The following is a 20,603-nucleotide window of genomic DNA, read 5'->3' on the forward strand; positions in this document are numbered from 1 at the left end:
AACCTTTGACAATATAACTGATGGAAGGCAGTGATTTATACACAAGATGCAAGACCTGTATCTTCAAGAACAAAAATACTTGTTCCATCGCTAGGGTCCTGCTTTATTGTTGTTGCTAATTATAATCTTCCGTGCATGTTGCTGAGTCTTCCACGAGCGTCGCACTATTTTTATTGAGTTTGGAAAACCTTGATGACCATATTCTATGGGGGTTTGTATGGTTCGCTTCGCTCATGTGAACAGAAAGTAAGTAAGATAAAAAAATGCTCCGGTGTTTTTTTATAGTTTAATTGAGTATATTTGGGTGCCAAATAAAGTTGTCTGACCGTTTTTCTAATAACCATCCCCTTTCTTCCCTTTGTCATTTGATGACTTTTGACCTCTCGTCCCCACCCCTCAGAGAGTTCCCATGCAGAACTGATAAGCTGATGAAGAAAGTCCAATTCAGTGGTATTCGCTTTAATTGGAAACACTAATGTGGTTTCTTGTTACTTTTTATCTTATCACACCTAATGTATCCGGTACTAGGTAACTCTGTTAATATTCCTCGCCAATAGTCAGAAAAAAAAGATAGAGTGGGGGAAAGGAAGTACTTGGCTAAAACCAGTAGCAACAGTACCAGATTCATGCCAGTTCAACAAAGGTTCTGTAACAAAATGAAATATAAGGGAAAGGACCGCCCCCTGTTACAGAGCAAACTACTTTGTTTTACCACAACAATTATAAAAACTGTCAGTCCGTTGCCCAGTTTGTGTGAGAAGGGCGAAAGGCGCTGTTCCGCATGGTTACTACAACCTGTTAAGTTTTTAAGCGGTCTTTTCCCCCGTGATGTTCAAGCTATTACGAACTTACGTTGTGAGAAAGGCGAGAAACAGTCGTCTTCACCGGTACTAATCAGCAGGTTTTGTCTACCTTCTTTAGAACCTCATTATTTTTTTTCCATTCTTAGGGCGTCATCTATATAAAATGTACTCGAGACTATGTCTTTAAATACTTCATAGAACTGACTGGGAAAGAAACTTCTAGCAACGTCTATTCTCTTTGTTGCAGTAACTGACAAAAAACTACGGTGAGAGTTGCGGTCTTATGTATTACATTACCCTGTGAGTATTTTAAATTAATCTTGCGTATTATATTACACAGTAGGTGTTTTAAATTATTCTTATGTATTATATTACACTTGTAAGTATTTTAAAAGTACTATACAAACGTAGAACATTTTGGTTGAATATACGAGTAACTTCCATACGCATTATAGCTTTCTCTAACTCTTATAACGCTAAAAATCGGGGTTCGATGCCTACGGTAAGCACGGTGCATATAACTGTTGTGCAACTTTGCGCTTAAACAACCAACGAAATATATGGTTGTTATTATTTTTTTTAAACTAACTTACTACTTGTGTTGTAATAGAGGTAGTTTTGTGAATAATATTTTTATTTTAGTCTACAGCATACTAATATCTCAGACTGCGAGATCTGATATCAAATCAAGAGTGGTTATGAATGTCATACGAATTAACAAATAAAGTATACGTAAAATGCAGCTTATTAAGTTTCCTGTAGATAGGGAATATACAGAATCCAATAGCTTGTTAACTTTGTAGTTTCATAAGACTTTTATGCTGCTTTTGACCAATATTGCCCCCCAGTAGCACAGCGATATGTCTGCGGAATTACAGCGCTAGAAACCGGGTTTCGATATCCATGGTGGGCAGAGCACAGATAGCCTATTGTGTGGCTTTGTGCGTAATTACAAACAATTGACCAATATTTTATGCATTAATTTAATGGCTAGAAATTAAAACTGCAATGCGATATTTTTTACTTGAGTATTTAGGGGTAGGAATGTGGATGTAAATAAAAATTAACAAATATTATGCATGTTCTTGTTCAATCTGTTATAGATACTTGTTATTCCATCAACCAATTATTAAATTTTCTATTGGCTTGCAGTAAAATTACGTTTACATCTTTATTTCGCCTAATACTGTTCTAACAATGTCGTAGGTGTACGTGTTGCAATAAAATTACGTTTACGTCTTTATGTCACCTAATACGGCTCTAACAATGTTGTAAGTATACGTGTTACAGTTAAACTACGTTTACGTCTTTATGTTGCCTAATAGTGTTCTAACAATGTTGTAGTGTAGTGTTGCAATAAATTTATGTTCACCTTTTTATGTAGGCATACGTGTTGCAGTAAAATTACGTTTATGTCACCTAATACAACTCTAACAATGTTGTAAGCATATGTGTTACAGTTAAACTATTTACGTCTTTATGTTGAATAATACTGTTCTAACAATGTCTTAGGTGTACGTGTTGCAATGAATTCGTATTCACCTTTTTATGTCGCCTAATACTGTTCTAACAATAATGTAGGCATACGTGTTGCAGTAAAATTACGTTCATGTCACCTAATACAGCTCTAACAATGTTGTAAGTATACGTGTTACAGTTAAACTACGTTTAAGTATTTTTTTTATTTTTTTTTGCCTAATAGTGTTCTAACAATGTTGTAGGTGTAGTGTTGCAGAAAAATTATGTTCACGTCATTATGTCACCTAGTATTGTTTTAATTATGTTGTAGGTATCCAGGTTTCATAAATTTCGTTTACATACGTGTAGCGTTCAACTTACTACTTTAACAATGCTGCAGATATTTATAAAGTTATATTTGATATCTTTACGTGATCTAATTACTCGTGACTTAACGCTGTGACTTAGAAAATTAGAAAATAAACTTAATGTTCATAAATGATTTTATATCTTTACTTAATTTAAAATTATAACCGTGTTTTTTGTGCAAGTTTTATAGTTAACTATTACTGAAATATTCAAACTAAACATAAAATGTATATGGGGTATAACTAAAATTTTAGAATTCTTAATTATTACGAAAACTGTAGAACAAACAAACTATTCTGTATAAGAAATAACAGTTTATATTTTATCAAAGAAAGTAAATTAGTATGTATCTAAATTTTTCTTTTTAACGTTTTAAGTTCGTTAATAGTATTTTTAACATACCAATAAACTTACCCGATAAAAAATGTTAAATCATCTGTTATTTAATAAATAGAAAAGAGATATCCATCGTTCCACGATGGGTCAACAATAAGTTTCCGAACTTACAGTGCTAAAACCCGTAGTTCGATTCCTCCAGGTAGACACATCACAGACAGCCCATGGTGTAGCTTGGCGCTGAAACAAAAACAACAAGTCAAACCGCTTATGCTTAACGCTAGTGTATTTAGATGCTGAGTGCAAAAAAATTAATGATAAAAACACATCAATTAATTTCATAGTTAAAGTAGCAAATCAATTTGTAGTTTTCTTTTAATCGCTTGCAACCTTTAATTTGAAATAAATAACATGTGTTCATGAATAACATGAAGATTCAATGTAAAAAATTATTAAAGTAAGCTCTTAAATGCTATGAATTATCCAAAATAATGGTAATCATCCACATCATAATAGAAAGGCTGTTTGTCTCAAGAAATAAGTTTTAAAATAAGAATTTCATTTGATAAGGAATTCGCCACAATATTCCACTTTAAGGTATTTACACATTTATTTAAGAGGCATTTTTTGTTGAGGTATTAATATCGATAAGGTTTGCAAGATATTCAAACTTAATGATGATAAACGCAGTCCTTAATTTTCTACTAACTATGACATAAACTTTGCACTTGTTAGCAATGAAAGAATTCAGAGTCGTAATAATTTCTTTAAACTAGGTCTTAAATATCTAAATATCACATTTAGAATAGAGTGAGTGTCGTGAAATTTCATCCCTTATATTGCCCTCGAAGCCCACTGTAAATATTTTAATGATTAATCAGCCTACACTTTAATCATAGAGTCTGTGGTCACTGAGAAGTCATTCGGAGAGTGGCCTTCCTCTTGTTAGTTTCGTTATGTCCGGCCATCCATTCTGAGTGAAAATGTAAACATTTCTAAACAGTTCACCTTTGTCGTTTGTTTGTCTTAGCAATAAAGTTTCTAAATTCGTGTACTTTGAATTTGTTTCTATCATACTATTGCTACGTTAAGTCGTACGTCACATCAGCTCATTTTTTCAAAGCGGTTTCTTTCTCTCTCTTTTTTTTCTGCTTTATCTTGTATATCCAGTTGTTACTATTGTGGCCTAATATGTTGCATTCAGTAGCAAAGAAAGATAGAGACATGAAAAGGACTTTGATTATTTTGCTAAAGCATGCCTGAGATTTCTGAATTTGTACTATATTGAACTTTCTAGTCTTCATGCTGTGGCATTTTAACCCTCACAATGTACAATATATATTCATCAAAAAATCCTCGGAGCATTCCCTCAGAACATCTTTGATGAATATTTTGCCATATTCGACCGTTACGCAAAAGTCACATAGCATCGTTATTTATATTTTAGTAAACCGTACAATGTTAATACAATAGACATTTAAGGTGACTTTACACGTCGCAGGTAAATTAAATAATTTCTTAATATATGCAGGTCGTACGTATTTTCAGCGATTTGTTTTATATATATATTTTTTTGCAAATATCACAACATTTCAACAACATTTATTCAACAGTATAAAATCATATATTTTTACAATCTGGTTCTTCACACTTAGCTATCACAATATGCAGCGAATTGATCAAAACCCGGTCAGTACAGCGAATTGATCGAGTGTGACGAATTAGCCCAATACAGCAAATTTATTACGTTTGTTCAGCTAGTCCAGTACAGCTAAGTATGTCGAACTAACCCAAAACAGCGAAACGACTTACAGTTTGTCAAACTAACCCAATACAGCGAATTAATTAAGTATATCGACCTAGCCCAATACAGCAAAACGATTAACAGTATTTCGGATTATCCCAGTACAACAAAATGATGACGGGTCGAACTAGCCTAATATAACATACTGATGAAATTTATCAAAATAACTCAAACAAGAAAATTATTTGAATAAGTCATTCTAGTCCAGTTTAGCGAACTGAACAACTGTTCCGAGTTAGTACATGAGCTAAGTAAGAGATCAAACTAGCTCATCATGCCGAATAACTTTTACTTATTGAACTGATTTAATAAACTAAATTGGATCTTCACTCCAAATTAACTTAGAAAACTCAACAAATAAAATTGGTCGAACTGGCTGGTTATAAGATTTTTTATTAAATAACTTAAATTAACTCATCTTGTCATATTAGCTCAGTATATCAAACTAAATATCGAACATTATTAACTTACTGTTTTATTAGCCTCTGTCACATTCTAGAAGGAAGGCGCCGAACGTCCTTATCAACTAATATCTGGTTGTTTGTTTTAAAGCAAAGCTACACGGTAGGCTATCTGTACACCAAAGGAAATGTAATCCCATATCTTAGCGCTGTAAGTCCCGAAGCTTCCCACAGACCCGCTGGGGGGACAGCTAATATCTCTCCATGACAAGCGCGTTGCTCAAAACTATCACCGTCGTTATTAACTCTTCCCTAAGAGAGTATAATTTAGAAAACATTAGTAACTCTGTTTTAAAAAGTTAAGAACGCAAGAGTCAACGCACTTTAACTATACTGTACACCACTAGTATTTATTTATTTTTCTATAAATCTTATAGAACAAAGTGGCAGCAGGTTTTCAGAATATTGCTGCAATTTTTAGGGTGACACTGGAAATATTGTGTCAGACGTAAACATTAATTCTAAAAAATTCTCAATAGCGCTATACTTTTATTTCTCCTTTTAAACGTCAAGTACAAATTTAATTAATTAATCGTCACAATTAATGGAGATGCTAAATGGTTGATTCAAAGGTTGAGCTACGCCTGTGATGAAGATGGTTGTGACTAAGATGTTAAGGACTGTAAAATAGTACTGTAGCCCCAAAGATGACAGTCAGGAGCATTGTAGTTTATTAGAATCTGCCAAGATTTTACTTCACGTTCGAAGACATAAAAACTACTTTAACAATTAAGTTAAAGTCTCACTTTATTTGTAATAAGGTACTTTTTTTTTTACTACTCAAATACCCAGTTAACGTGAAAATGCAGCGTTTTAAAGCCTCTTGAAAGAAATGGCCTTCGCGAATTTCAACCAAAATGGAATATGTTGTTAGCTTTAAAACGATCAACCATCAAGCCCAGTTTAAAAATAAAAATAAAATTTAAGCATAAGAACATATCTCTAAGTTATAAACGAAAAGTATTTTTACTTAGTTTGGTTTGTTTGTTAAATTTCGCGCAAAACTACTCGAGGGCTTTCTGCGCTAGCAGTCCCTAATTTTGCTCTTAGCTTTCTTTTTAGGCATCGAATAGTGGAATTGCTCGTAATCTTATAACGCACACATGCCTGAAAGGAAATGCATCTTTGGTGATGGGTTTTGATCCCGCGACCTGTAAATTGCGAATCGAACACCCTAACCACCAGGCCACTTTTATTTAGGAAAATAATCTATAACCTATAAATCAAAGTGTTACTAACTGAATATTATCTAGAACATAACATCCCATTGTAACAGCAAGTAACAAGATTTAGTAGCAGCAAAACACGTTTACTGTTAACAAGTAAATTTAAATGGAATTTCTTGTGTACTTATTAAAATACCTTGAATTTTTAAATCATTTCCAAGTGCTTATTTTATTAACATTTTAAATACTACTAATACATGTTTATGTTAAATTACCATTCTGTGAATGTTTGAAGCGAAAGCTCTTGAACATAAGATATATATATTCTGTTTGTATTAAATGTCATATTGTTTCGCAAAGCTTAGATTTATTCATTTCATTACAATAGACTGATGCTCTTTGTCTCTTGGTTTTTTCTGAATTTCGCGCAAACCTACACGAGAGCTATCTGCGCTAGCCGTCTCTAATTTAGCAGTGATAAACTAGAGGGAAGGCAGCTAGTCAATACCACCCACCCACCGCCAACTGTTGAGCTACTCTTTTACCAACGAATAGTGGGATTGATCGTCACTTTGCAACGCTCCCACGGCTGAAAGATTGGCCATGTTTGGTGGGACGGCGATTCGAACCCGCAACCCCCAGGTGACGAGTCTAGCGCTCTAACCACCCGGCTATTCCAGGCTCTGTTTCTTGAAAAAACAAAATAGGAATTGAGATTTTGTATTGCCATGTATGTGGTTTCAAAATCGAAAAACTGAATTTTTGGTTTGAACAGACCACTATGGTTCAACAATAAGTTATAGGGCTTATAAAGCTAAAAATAGATGTTCGATAATCTCGGTGATACAATGCAAATAGACCATTCTTTACCTTTGCGTTTAATCAAAAACAGTGTGAGCTCTTGTTTTATAATTAACAATTCTTACCACTTGTTAAATCTAGAAAATGTATGTAAATTACATGGATTTCTTTAGTAAAATGTTTGTGTATAATGCGTCGTTAGGCTCTTTAAGCTAGTTGAATTATTTTTTTAGAACCAAAGCTAAATTTCAAGCTCCAAACAAAAAAAAAATTATGGAGGGAGCATTACCCTCGTTATCTACATTATTTCTATTTTACAGAAACATGCACAATCTTTATTATTATTATTCTTTCATTTTTGTACCCGTTACGATTAATATTGTATTCATGTTGTAAAGTGTTGGGAACTTTTATTTACAGAACTGGCTTATCTTCAAGGCCCTTTGCTTACGAGAAGCTTGTTTTACACATAATAATTTTCGTTCAATATATGTAAGATGTTACTTGCTTCATACTCGTACGTGTAATACATAATACCTCAGCATGTCTACTCTCTCACAAAAAAATAGTCATTTTCCTAATAGCTAACAGAAATGTTATTTTCACGCTCAAACGAGTTGGTGCGTAATTCATTGTCACATCTCCAGTTCTGCTGTGCTGCAGTTGCATTTAATTGCTATGTTCTTTGAAGTACATTGGCATTTTAAGGACTGTTGGCATTTAACCACTGTTGCAGTCATGGGAATAAAGGTATATTTGATGAATTATTAGAAATATCATGGCATAACAACGCCATTACTCTTAACTAAATTTTAATGGTATTTCTTGTGTAGTTATCAAAATACCTTGAATTTCAAGCCATTTCTATGCTATATTGTAATTGGGAGTGTTCATATTAATTCCATTATTAAACGAAACGCTTTCAGATACTTTTGATTTTCGGCTTTGGTTACTTTATTTTAAATATCATCATCAGTTATACGGTTTATAAATTGCTCCGATTAAATCTAGTAACTGGCAAAGTTTGTCTAGCCACGTGGGAGCAACGGTAACAATATTTTACCTCTTGCGTGGACATTAAAACTTAAGGCTTCACTCTTATAATAGTTAATTCATTTTCTTCTTAAAATTGTCAAAATTTAAATCCTTTACTTCGTACAGAACGTTAAATATTTTAAGTGTTACTTTTACGATAAATCTTTCTTTTTATATGATTCTATCAAGATTCTTATCGTCTGCAATGGTATTAAAATTTTAATCTCTTACGTTACTTTGAATCTTTTCTTCCCCCCTTAGTTTACATAACATTTTTGGAATGGTACTTTTACACTACATATCTTATTTCGCACGTTTATGTTAAGTATTTTAACTGGAGCATTTTGAAGTGATAGACTTTGGAAGGCATCTAGTCAACACCATTTACGACCAACTTTTGTGTTCCTTTTGTAAAACCAAACAGTGGGATTTGACCGTCACTCACAGTCCCAAAATGTGGAGTTCTGACTCTTTTTTTTTAGGGGGGGTAATGGGACAAGAACCATGGAACCTCAACTCCACATTCTGGAACGCTAACCACGGCTCTTTGAACTCGTACGTTTACACTACATATTTCGCTTCTTAGGCTTACTTCAGTTTTTTTTTCTTTTCTTTTTTATATTTCACAATCAAGTAATATCTTTCATATGGTGTGATTACATACATAAAATTTTTAACCACGTAGGTTTGTGCATATAATTGGCGATCTCACGTACATTTTGTGCCATGAATTTGCATAATAGCAATAAATATCTAAACGAAAAAAATATATTTAAACCGGTATAGGAAGCCGCATGGGATATCCAAAAAACTTCTGGTTTGAGTTTAACGTACTTGTACACAATCTACCCTCTGGTTAAGGAATTCTGGGATCCATACATCAAGATAAGATGTAGGTTGTTGACTTGGATTTCATTAAATATATATATATATAAAATAAGGTGCCTGAAATGTTGGGTGAGGTATTTTATTCCGCGTTTGTGACCTGGAATACAAGAAACGGCGTGAACTGGCCCAACCTGCAAATATTTTACGAGTAGAAAAAATTATTGTCGTTGATTAATTTTCTGCATGCGCTACACCGTTGAGCAATGAGTCTTTTGAATGCAACAAATTGTCCAGAATTAACTGGATATTTGAACATTTTAAGAATTTCTATTATTTCTCTTTTATAAATAATACTTATGTTCTAATTTTGTTTGTATAACAGTTATGCAAAATGCATATGATAATAAGACTAGTATAGAATGAAGTTAATGATAAAAGATATGAATGGAAGATAGATGATGAAAATAAAGAATCTGCACCGCTTATTGATCTTATAAAACCATTAATTCCACTTTATTTCTCTTATACTTTGCTATCTTAGTGTTTTCTTATATAAAAAGCAATGTTCGTAAGAGCCAGAATTTTGATAACATCTTACATCCACTACTACAGATGATTTGATTTTTTAAAGATTGTTTGTTTTGTTTGAATTTCGCGCAAAGCTACACGAGGGCCATCTGCGCTAGCCGTCTCTAAGTTAGCAGTGTAAGACTAGAGAGAAGGCAGCTAGTCATCACCACCCACCGCCAACTCTTGGGCTAATCTTTTACCACCGAATAGTGGGATTGACCGTCACATTATAACGCCCCCACGGCTGTTTGGTAGGACAGGGATTCGAACCCACCAACCCTCAGATTGCGAGTCGAGCGCCTTTTCCACCTGGCCATGCCGGGCCGATTTTTTAAAGAGAAAAATAGTTTCTTTTGTACTTCATTTCAGCCTTTTAATTCCTTTGGTTTTTGTAATTACTTTGTTAAACTTAGCAAATATATTACTTTTTAAATAATGAAGTATAAACACTAAAACTAGTGAAAATTACACACTTTATTTATAATATTACTGCCGTTTCAGAATAAACACGATTATTCGAAACTCCCTGAGACACTATCGCTGAAGGTCTTGCGAAACACATCACTTGAAATACTGTGAGACGCAATTATTTGATATACCAAGAGACTAACACTGAAAGTGCTATGAAATATCTCTTAAGACGCTGTGATACACAATAATTTGAAACATCCTGAGACAATGTCGCTGGAGGTGGTAAGAAACATCACTTGAACGCTCTAAGTCACGAACATTTTGCACAGCCTGTAACACTATCGATGCTATGGAACACATCACTTGAGATGCTATGAAATACAATTAGTTGAGATTTCCTGCGAAATATCGTTCTCGATTTGACGTGAGACAGTCACTTGAGACACTGTTGTTTGAGAAACTATCCAATAAAACATAATTGCTTCAGAGAAGCCTTGAGACTTAAACTTTGAAAAAATTATTAATAAAAATAATGTCCTAAATCATTTTACAGAAAATATTTAGCCAATTAGGATTATTATTCAAACCCCATTATTTCTTTACCTTTTAGATGAAGTGATTTAGTTTTTCGTGACAAATTTGAGTAACGACTAAACATTTACTTTGATTTTTTTTATTTCACTTTTACTTCCGTATTAATTCATCGTATTTACATGCACACGGGCGTGAAAAGTTGGTGGTTGTTACTTTGAAGCCGACTATGATTTGTTTTGTTTCAAATATTCACGCAAAGTTACAAAAACGAATATCTGCGCATAACCGTTTTTCACTTTGAACTAATCAATTACAGGGAAGGCAGCTGGTCAGCAGCACCCATCACTAACTCTTGGGCTACTCTTATCAAATAGTGGGAATTAACCATCACTCTTACAACGCACATAGGGCTTTCGCAGTCCGGCAAAAAGGGCTCTGAATCTTCAGAATCTGGTTTTCCCGCTTCTCCTCAAATTAGAAGCAACTTCTTTTTAACTATTGAATTTATATATCTAATATCTGGCGGGGTTTCCTCGAAATAATATTTTACTTTTCGTTCTTTGTGTTTTTCTCTTCTAGTTGAAGATCTGGCACATACTTCAATTATAATGAAACCTATAATAGTTTATCAAATTTAGGCTTAGATTTTTAGGATCTTGGTACTGTAACTAGAAAGTTGTCAGTTAAAATAGCTGAGTTGAAATATCTCATTATACTTTAACTGTGATAGGAAACTTCGTCCCTGGAACAGTAAATATTTACAATAGTTTTATTATTCACGATATATAAACATATTTTTTCAGATGTTAAAAAATGAACATGATGGGAAAAACGAAACTTTTTGATTCAAACGAAGCGAACTTTTTAAATTTTAAGATAAAACTCCCTAGCGTACCAAAAAATATAGAGGAATTATATTTTGACATTTAAAATTCAATGAAACTGAAAAACTAAAATCAAGTAACAATAACACGTATTTCTAAAGAGTTGAGCAGAAAAATTGGATTCTTTAGTATAAGTGTCTCTTGAGAATTTAGCACTACAAAAAATAACTGAAATAATCAAAATTAAATCATAAGATTTCATTTTTTAACACTTGGGTCTTGAAATATATGCGATGTCACACAAAGTTAAATGATAAACAATATATTTCTCAAAATGTGAGTATTAAGTAAAAAAATAACTGAGCCGTTTAAAATTAAATGGAAAACTATGAAATTATTATGCCTTCCCAGTGGCTCCGTGGAACGTCTGAAGACTTAGAACGCTAAAAACCGGGTATCGATACTTGCGGTAGACAGAGCACAGATAGCCCGTCGTGCTGCTTTGTGCAACAACAAACCAAATAAAACAACATTTCTTAATTGTTTTTACATTTTGCTCTACCTTATATTCTACACTATTTAACATTAAGTAAGCGACATTTATTTGCACTCATCATAATTCTATTGATATTTTGGAGTTTTTTTGTATAGTGTTTTACACGACTTACCCACATTTGTCAAAAGAAATATTTGCTTATCTATATGTAACCCTATACAAATGAAGTACGTATGAGAGAGGAAAGGGTGGTATAAAGACTACATGGACCAGGGAAGTGAGAACCTTGATAACCTTTGTTGGAGTCCTCTTGCGATTCATATCCCTCTACCGGCAGGATTCGATGGATAAATTACAATGATTACCAGTCTCTTTTACTCTGTCCTTTGTGCCTATTTACGTAATTCAACAGTCTCTGATTTGTATAAAGTGTTATCTATAACATCAAAACTTTAGGATCAGCCTTAGAAACAGGAAGTTAATATTATAACGTGAGCGTGCCCTTGTTATTCGATCCTTCTTTCCTTTTCTTATTTCTTCCTTTTTTTTTCCACGCCTTATCTTGTCTTTATAAGGTTGTCTTAGTTTGACAAGTAGTCGTTTTATATGCATAAAACGAAAAGGCCCTAAGCAATAAAGATATAAAACCAGCAATTATATGCATTTTCGCATCTTAGTCAAAACTACTAGGCCTAACTGACTATGAATATTGTACATTATAGTATGTCAACTAAGCTATTATTAGCGTCACTAATACTGACATGCTCTGAAGAAAACAAAATCTACAAAGATAACGAATTTGGTATTTAAAATGTGGTTTCATGTGCTGGTTACATGCAATTTCATTATTTTTTCATGCTCAAAAGTTGCCATAGTAACTGTAGACGAACTGATGTTTGCATGTTCCACCACTCTTTACGGGAACATGCTATGAAATTTTTGAATAATTCGCTAACCTGTCGTAGGACAGATTAATGTCAATTATTCCTACTAAGTTTTTTATTGACTTTTAGTGTCTGTTTAATATTACCCATTACATCTCCCGTAATTAAATCATGTTTGCTAGACATATTGGTAACAAATGCGCTAGAAAAATTCAGTAGAACGTGAGACGATTTCGGTGTCAGTTAAGTAGGGCTATAGTCACACAAAACTAATTTGTAATTTTTGAAAGAAAGATTATTTCAAAGTCCATACAAATCTGTGAATGTACAGGTCTTCGTTAATCACGTAAACTATCACGTAAATCACTCTGCTCTATATTAGACTCCCACTCTTATTTGGAATCAAAACATATTCTCAGATTACGTACGAATTAAATGGAAGATCTAAAAGAAAGTTTAATGAAAATTATGGGCAGTAGTTCCTCTACAAATCACACATGCTGGGAATCATATATGTATATATAAACACATACGTACGTGTATATATATAAACATACATATATATATATATATACATACGTACATATATATATTTACACACACACAAATATAAATACATATATATAATGTGTATACACACACATATATACATAAATGCATATTTAATTCTTAAAAATACTCACAGCTTGAGATCATTGACGGAATTATATATCTGTCTGTCTAGGTATGGCATGCCCTGATGATTAGGGCGCTCAGTTTGCAATTTGTATGTCGCTGGATCGAAACTCGTCTCCGAACATGCTGTCCTTTTCGGCCGTGAGGGCGTTATAATCTGACGGTTAACACACTATTCGTTGATGAAAAAACAATAGCCTGAGAGCTGGTGATAGGTAATGTTGACTATGTCCTTCCCTCTAATATATCACTTTTAAAATTAGGAGAACTAACCCTCGAGTAGTTCTGCGGGGAAATTTAGCAAACAAACAAACAAACAAATTGTCTGTCTGTCTGTCAAGCATGTCAAAACCTGCGAAATAGAAGAATAAAAAGAAAAGGTTTACTTTGTGTAACATTTTGTTGTTGTTGTGGAAGTGGTTTTCTTCTGTGTTTATACTTCTACATTATTTCTTAGCAAGCCTGTTACTAAACTGCAATAGTGCCTTTTACTTCTAGAAGTGATCTTTATTTTATTTTTATTTTTTGTTGCTTTTAGGCCCTGTGATCTCTTCTGCATTTTTTTGTCATAAAACAGCCATTTTGAATGATATGTGAAAACTATAAGGTAAGAAAAGGCAAAAATAGTGTTAATAACATTTCCTATGATATCTTTATAATTATATAAAAAACATCAGTAGATTTATTGTTCTTTATTGATCTTTGTTAGTGGCGAATCGAAACCTATTTTGTGCATGTATGAAAAGTATTGCTCATATATTTCACGATCCTATCATCTCTTTCCTGTTTTCACTATCAATTCATAGACCTTCTGTATATAATAGGTATTTCCATAGGTCAGTGGTTTCGACAGTTACATAAACTTGGAAAAAAAAATACTCAGGATACATTTATTACACATGTCGAGTACATCAAAAACTTCTCCACTCCTATGAGTTTCACGCTGAAAGCGCCTGAAGGAAAAACTGTGCGCCCGCCCCTTCAAACGTCCCGGTCCATTTCTGTTACATCAGTTCTTTAATACACTCGTCGACAGGTATTTGTTACTGCAGTCCGAACCAGACTCTCCGCTTTAGACGCGTTCGGAAACAGATAGCACGCGACCACTCGAGATTTAGGCATGTTGACGCTCATGTCGTTTATCGGCCAGCGGCTTTGTTTAGCTGGTATCTGAAGTAGTGGGTCTGCAGTAGAGGGTTGGGCTAACGAAAGCTTCAGTGTTTTCATGATAATAACTGACCAGAAAAAAAATCATAATATTCATTCGTCAAGTGTCTTACTTTGTGGCTATAGGAGTTTTTCTTACAATGGATGCTTTTGTTTCATGCAAATGGTGAGTACAAAATGTTTTATGAAATATTGTGTATGAGTTTAATTAAAATCTGTCATGGATGCGTTTTGTTCAGTTTCAAGCAGATACCAGTTCTTAAGAAAACAATTATTTAGAAAAGAAAACGTATAGAAAACTCAGGCCATTTTCGTGCCAGAAAATGACACTGTTAAAACGTATAGAGAACTCAAGCCATTTTCGCATCATAAAATGACACTGTTAAAACGTGTAGAGGACTCAGTCCATTTTCGTGTCAGAAAATGACGCTTTTAACAGTATAGAAAACTCAGGTCACTTTCGTATCAGAAAAATAACACTTTTAAACCTTTTATAAGCAGAGTTTGCAGTCTTAATGCATATATTTAATGTAGTTTAGCGGCAGTTTCTATGCTTGTCTAGGCATATTAGGTTGAATATGCAGAATCGATATTTCAAAATATGAAAGTATAACATTTCTATATCGACTACAAAGAAATCATACTAAGTACTCTTGTTTAAATATTTTAACGTTTGCGACTGGTGTGTAATCATGATGACACAATCTTCACAGTAAAGACATTACTTATATAACCCACAATTTCTGTTATTCTTGATACCTATTGAATGAATATATAGCCTTAGTATAGCTTTGGATCACATACACATTGCAGTACATCTAGTTTACACCTAATGTTGTCATGTTTCAGTCTGCACCTAGTTTGTGTTGTTGTTGTTTTATCTCTCTTTCTGTTATATTTGCTGTTTTATAACTATAGTTAGAAAAAGTTTCGTTCACTCCTCATGGAAATCCCTTTGAAGATGCGTCAACCATAAGGGACGTAGGTGGAAATTAATGTTTACTATGAGTTGTTTATTGCATACAAAGTAATAATCATTGAGTAAGCTACTGTTATTAGGATTCAAAGCACGTTAGTCGTGTTGGTAATGATTTAACCCCACAAACACAGTCTCCTCACCAGCAAGCAGTTTTAAATGTTCACTTCTATCAAACCAAAACATATAATTCAAATTCAGATAGACACGAATAAAAACCCAAACACCTGAAAGGACAGATGAATGGACAGTTTTGAAATATAAATAATCAGACAAGCAGGTTATAATACAGAAAAAAAATTACCTAAAAATAGATTTCAATAAACAGACACTACTATATATATAGAATTTCGGATTTTAAAATGTATAAATATTTTAGTTCATGAAGCAGTTTTCCTACAGAGGGCACTACTTACTAACCACAAAGGCTTTATGGCAGCTGCCTGTCAGACAGTGCAAATGAATCCCTACCGCTTGAAATGATGAAGGTAACGTTATGAGACTTACAAAATTTGAGGAGGGGTTAATTTATGATTCACTAGTGTAATTATAAAACTCTACAAACGTATTATTTATTATTCCGGACAGTGTCTGTCATGATATACATATATATATATAACTATCTCTACAGCCTGCTGTTAAGCATGTAAATAAGATTGTAGGTACAGTCTTTACATGTGCATACGCAATTACTGATGTAAGGTTATTCAGTTGCAAAAACCTGTAATTTTCATGTCACTTGTGAATTCATATATCTTAGGGTGTACCTCTTCTCTTTATTTGCTATAATTTTAAGTCCCTTCACTAATTTAATAAAATAAAGAAGATTTAGACAAAGTGTTGATAATCGTCCTCAATATAATACATGTAGAAAAAAAGCAACATGCTCAGAGGAACTGAACAATAACTCTGTTAGGACCTTAGAAAATTTAAAGACTTGGTAGCATATGGACCATGGACTCATAAATTCTTTGGAACAACATTCAGGGGCTAGGAATTCTATTTTGGGAACGGTAAGATCTTCGCCCACTATTAGCGGAGTACAGACTTTAACACAACACTGGACTTCATCACGTGTTTCGTTCCTATAGCCCAATAAGACAGAGAAAGGAGTGATACGTATTATCTAACAATGGAATTTCACTGTCCAAATTTCCCATCATTATGCAATTTTACACCAATGAACATTGCTTTTCTTATTGCATGGTGTATTTTTTACAGTGTTTACTTTTAACTGTGACGGATTTCTCAAAATAATCCGCCAGTCACGTTCATCAAGAAATGTTATTGTTGTTGGTTTTTAGCGCAAATCTGCACGGTGGGCTATCTGCATTCTGTCCACCGCAGGAATCGAACCTCGGGAATGAGAGTTCGTTGTAAGTCCATAAACATACTGTTGACCCGCTGGAGTATAATAAAGAAATAAAGATAATAATAAAATTTAAATCAAAATTTTAAGAAAAAATCTGTTAGGTATATATATATGTATACTGGTGTACTTTGGTGACATATGTGTATATGTGTAGTAAATCAATTTCTGTTAATGAAAACGTAAATGTTCTACTTGTTTATGAATAAGTAAATGTTATTTGTTTATCAAATAAGCTGTTTTTCATTACTCCTAAAAATCTCAATACAAGTATACTTTTTATCCGCATTTGTGGCTGCTTTTTATGCCTTTATGCAAAATGACAGGTTGCGACAACCCAGTGAAACGGGATTATGTGTGAAAAACTAGGCGTGCTATTGCTGTATTTCAAAGAGTAAAGCAGTCCAAAAGCTACTTACAAGTTTTCTTAATCAAGCAGAAACTTTGAACATTATATTTAAGATTAAATTAGGAAACTACATTTTAATGTTTTTTTCTTAGTTACCATCTCCAGGAGTAAATTATGAAAAATCGTTATTTCTTAAATATTATTTTGTAATGAACTTCAGTAATATTTAAGATCTCATTAAAAAGTAAATTAATAAATTTTATGATAAATACTTAACTTACCTTTATTCATTTTCAATGGGATTTTAATCCCAATCCTTGGTAAAATATTACCCAGCTCATTTATAACTTTATTTCTCATTTTTTCAAAACTTTTTTAGAAATTGCAGAGAAATTTTAAACAAGAAAAGGACACTAAGAACGTTAAGTCTAACTTTTAAAAAATGAGTTTATGTGTAAATTATATTACTCAAATAAGATTTTGTGTTAGAGAGGTCGTTGGGTAGTTAAAGTTTAATTCATTTAGTAGAAGTCATAATTCATATAATTTAGATGATAAGTTCCTGTACATAGTGCGATTGAATTCAGAATATTTCTAGAAACTCAATAAAAATAATTCTATTTTTGCAAAGATAACATAAGGCAGACTTTTATTTTAATGATATACCCAGAACAGAAATGCCCATTGGCTAGCTTACGATTTCTATTCTGCATTAATTTTATTGACCTTTGACTTTGGTAATTTTAAGATCCATCAGGAAAAAACAAAAAGTCTTAAGTGAAATAGAAACCGATAACATCAGATATTTCAAATAATTATTATTTTTAACGTTCAGTTTGCTGAAGTGAAAACATTAAAAGAATCAGACAAGATAGAAGTTAGATAGTTCCTTTTGTTACATGTGACTTTGGAATAGACAAAATACCCTGAAATCCAAGACACCATTTAATATGTTACTTTCTTTGTGGTTTTCCGGGAAAATAAAGGCTTTAGATATGTGTTTAACTTTAATCTTATAAACATGTTCACTTAAATATAACCTCCCAGTGGCACAGCGAAATATACGCGCATTTATAACGCTAGAAACTGGGTTTCAATACCCGTGGTAGGCACAGAACAGATATCCCATCCTGTAGCTTTGTGTTTAACCACATAAAAACAAACAAACACATAATTAAATATATTGGTTTCTCAGTTACGTATAAGTTCTATGTGACTCGATCGTAGGTGTAAACAGATACTCGTCCTTCATTGTTATTTCATAATTATAACTTAGATCTATGTGATGGTTAATAATTATGCAAAATTGTCATCGAAATCTAAATGATTGATCCTCATAGTTGTCTCATAATCATTACATATATGTGATTGTGCCTTTCATGTGTGAGCAGTTATCACACAAACTTAAGTGATTTCTACTAAATTATGCACATTTGTCACTCAAATATCTGTTAATGGCTCTTACTTTTTGACACTTGTCACTTAAATCTGTATGTTTGAGTCGTAGTGGTATATAACTGTCACCAAAACTACAAGATTATTTCTTATAATTAAGTACAATTTTCACTTTAATTGTTTAGTTTATGCACACTTCTCTTGAATCGACATAACTGAATCGTAGTATTGTATATTTTTCACTTATATCACATTAAAAAATAGTAAACCCTGGCACCTTTGGCAAGTTAGCCTGTATTTTGCAGTTATATTTATATGATTGATTCCGAAGTACATTCGTTATCTTTTGATTGGATATTAGTTACGCAATTTGCCAATTGTCACTGAAACCAACATGGTCGGTTATTTACCTGTAGGCAGTTTGTACTGATTGGTTATTACTTGTAGGCGATTGTCACAGATATCCACATGGTTGGTTATTACCTGTAGGCAATTGTCACTGAAACCCGCTTGACTGATTATTACTTTTAGGCAATTGTCACAGAAACCCTGATGGTTGGCTATTACTTGTAGATGATTGCCACTGAAACTCACTTGATTAGTTATTACCTGTAGGCAATAGTCACTGAAACCCACATGGTTAGCTATTACTTGTAGATGATTGCCACTGAAACTCACTTGGTTGATTATTATTTGTAGATGATTGTCACTGAAACCCACATGGTTGGTTATTACTTGTTGGCGATTGTCACAGAAACCCACACGATAGGCAGTTGTCACACAAACCCACATGGTTATTAGTTGACACTGATTTTCTATGAAATTTATTCGACACTGTCAGTTGCTTTGTGAGGGTATTTGTATTTCACACTTTCAGATTGACACTTCGTACAGCAGAAAAACATACAGCCCATTTTTGGTAACGATAAATGCATTAGGAGGATAAATAACCATTTTAACCCATGATAACTTGTTATATTAATGGATCATGTGAATATTAATCTCCGTTATTATTATTCAGATTTATGATAATTTCACAAAGTTCTAGTTTATACATTTGATCGCCCATTTCATTAGTGCAATATTACTCTTGTATTTTTGTTTAAAATTGGAAATTCGTTTTTCATGAACGTGAGCATACCTCTGCGTAATAGCTAACTATTTAAACCAAACTATATTTTCCCCTTCTGTTTTCATACCAAATATAATATTATGATAAATTATATACGCCTCCAAATATACAGAGAGAAACCGTAATTTGTGAAAAGCCAAATAAAGCACGAAAGTACATAAGAAACACCTATATGGTATGCATTTCATTTAACTGCGAAAAATATGTTTAGTTTAACAAGTCAGAGATAGTAATCTAATCATGAGTGTATTCAAAACATAACAAATTTCAAATATTATCATCATTTCATATGTTGGATACTGGGAAAAGAAAATCTGCTTAACAACATTTGCTCTAAAATTTGTTCTAAACTGAAAACGCCCTTTCCACTTTTTTTAAAGGGATAAAAGTACTATAGTGAGAAGATGGCGGGAGGTTAATGAGAAGAAGGCTGGGTGACGAGTGATTGGCAGAGGCGGATGAAATTCTTCTTGTAACGCAAACAGACAAAGGGAAAATGTAGATAATAGTTGAAGATAGTAATGGTATTTGACATGACAACATGGGAGGTTTTCAAAGGCTCTGATTGTTTGAATCTGGGTTATAATTTTTGGCAGCTATAGAAAATGTTTGGTGTTAAAACAAAGGCATTTAAAAGCAATTTTCATTCGTAGGACATAAGATAAGATAAGGTTAAGCTTGTATTATCAGCTAGTAAACAATTTTTTTCTCCTTGGGATGCCCCCAGTAGCACAGCGGTATGTCTGCGGACTTACAACCC

General features: G+C 33.1%; 1 protein-coding gene across 4 annotated transcripts in view; it reads left to right on the plus strand.

Annotated features, from left to right (window-relative positions):
• The window catches only part of LOC106476202 (zinc finger protein castor homolog 1-like), a 140,207-nt gene that overhangs the window by 55,169 nt on the left and 64,435 nt on the right, over nt 1-20,603 (plus strand). Inside the window, exon 1 of one of the 4 annotated variants that reach the window (XM_022381195.1) lies at nt 14,656-14,788. The exons of the other annotated variants lie outside the window; for them this stretch is intronic. The gene's annotated coding sequence lies outside the window, so the exon portion shown is untranslated. Of the gene's footprint in view, nt 1-14,655; nt 14,789-20,603 lie in introns of those variants that run through there. 4 annotated transcript variants of the gene reach the window in all.

Source organism: Limulus polyphemus, unplaced genomic scaffold, assembly GCF_000517525.1.
Source record: "Limulus polyphemus unplaced genomic scaffold, Limulus_polyphemus-2.1.2 Scaffold153, whole genome shotgun sequence".
Classification (NCBI taxonomy): Eukaryota; Metazoa; Arthropoda; class Merostomata; order Xiphosura; family Limulidae; genus Limulus; species Limulus polyphemus.